The 1,930-nt window shown below is 31.8% G+C and overlaps 2 non-coding genes across 2 annotated transcripts; both read left to right on the top strand.

The window, feature by feature from the left end:
* Positions 1-1,204: 1,204 nt before the first annotated feature.
* On the top strand, positions 1,205-1,301 carry LOC149380646 (small nucleolar RNA snoR69Y). The gene has a single exon (XR_016293993.1). It is a non-coding gene; the product is annotated as a small nucleolar RNA snoR69Y (small nucleolar RNA).
* A 147-nt stretch (positions 1,302-1,448) lies between these two features.
* On the top strand, positions 1,449-1,525 carry LOC149380645 (small nucleolar RNA snoR53Y). Its single transcript, XR_016294018.1, has one exon. It is a non-coding gene; the product is annotated as a small nucleolar RNA snoR53Y (small nucleolar RNA).
* Positions 1,526-1,930: the final 405 nt, after the last annotated feature.

Genomic DNA, 1,930 nt, shown 5'->3' with positions numbered 1-1,930 from the left:
AATCATAACAAAAAAAATTAAAAAACTGTGAAGATTTATTGACATTGATGTCAATAAAATTGCATTTTTATTGACATTGTTGTCAATAAATCTTCAAAGAATTTTCCCAGAACCGTTGAAGATTTGTTGACATTAATGTCAATAAAAATGCAACAATGTCAATAAATCTTCAACGATTCCCAGAAATTTTTCCAGATTTTATGTGCTTCCAAGACTCGTTCTTTCATTGTTTTTTTAACTTCAAAGACCACAAAAACGTTTTTTTTTTCATGAAAACCATTAAACCCTAATCAAAGTGACGAACTTTTTTTCATGACAAAGCTTTTCCACAATCAAAGTGATATAGATGAAGGAAAATGATAACAAACCTTCTTTCCACGAGCATGAACCCACTGAAAAACGAGTTGAAGATGACAGACAGAGACACGAGATGAGACAGAGTTGAGAGAGCGAGAGAGACGAACATGAAAACAGAGGAAGAGTTGTAAACGCGCGAGAGAGAGAGAGGAAGAGAGAGAGAAGTCTGACTAAATAAAAAAATAATCCCAATTAAAAAGTAATAGAAGTCAAATACTAAAATAAAAAATAAAACAAAATGTCAATAAAAGTGGGGTTATTTTTGTAATTAAATAAAATAGGTAGTCATATTTTAGGATTAAATTTGACTTATTTGATTTTGGTCCAAAACAATTGTAATAGTCATAGAATAGAAATAATCCCATACACTAACGGTGCTTCTATAAACATTTTAGATTAGAAATTCTAATAAAAAAAACATATTATTAAGATATTTCTTTTAGTTTAAGATATAGTGAAATATTATTAGAGCAAAAAAAATAATATTTAGTGTAATTGTTATACTCAATTTAGTGCATGCATTGAAGATGCACTAATAGATTAAGATAATAGATGTAGGATTGCCGATTGGACATGGACTATTTTAGCAGTTAGAGGTTGTAATAGGCAATATTTTTTTTATTGGACTTGATTTGGGCTGAATACACTAGCGCTGCTTGTTGGCCCACTTTGTGTTGCCATCTAAAACCCTAGCCCTGCTATTTAGCGCACTATTTCTTTTCTAAATTTCCAGTTCCAACTTCCAAACACTATTCGCCTTCTTCTCCGTCTTTCTTCCTCGCACGCCAAAGCTCTGAACTTTCACGTTCTGATTTTGTTCATAATATGGTACTTAATATATGGCTATAGTCTATGCAATGATGATACATGTGATCCCAGCTCATTATGAGACCTTTTGTAGGTCTGGGAGTAGAATCAATTCCACATATACTTCTGAGCAGTTGTTTTTATTACTATCCTCGATATGTTAATCGTTGAATGATCGTAATTTGAAACTTTTTTTTTTTTGTTCTTTTGGTGTGGTAAATCATTAGTGGTTGTATAGAAGGGTAGAGAAGTTAGATATTTTTATTTGATTTCTTTGCATCAGAATTCCCAATGACTTGATTAAACCATGCTAATGCTGATTCAACTACTGACTGAATCTTTTTGTTAACCTGAGGGAATCGATAGTTTACAGAGTGAAAAGCTGTATAAAAATAAAAAAATCAAAGATTAGAGTTTTACATAGTATTATAGATTTTTTTATAGCCGAGTTTGGGAAATGATATCACATGCCGAAATATCGTGTGTAATTTGAATTGAAGTCCTTGTACAACTTTCCGGTTTAGTATCATGGTGTAGGAGATGAAATCTAATGGCGGAGAGTCTTGTTTTAGTAGGAAATGTTGATTCCAAGGATTTGAAGTTTTGCACATAGTTCTTCCTAGAGTCAAATTTCCTTGGGAATAATGGCTTGTAGGATTTTATTTGTGCATATAGAAAATTTAGAATCCTCTCTGCTTGAGTCTTCCCTGGTAAATACCAATGGGGATGTGCTCCAATGTAATTGGCTTACATATTTATTTTTATT

Source organism: Urtica dioica, chromosome 11 (assembly GCF_054948205.1).
Source record: "Urtica dioica subsp. dioica isolate 48M chromosome 11, U.dioica_male_clone48M_v1_H2, whole genome shotgun sequence".
Classification (NCBI taxonomy): Eukaryota; Viridiplantae; Streptophyta; class Magnoliopsida; order Rosales; family Urticaceae; genus Urtica; species Urtica dioica.
The sequence above is the reverse complement of the archived record's forward strand: the minus strand, read 5'-3'. Positions and strand labels throughout refer to the sequence as shown.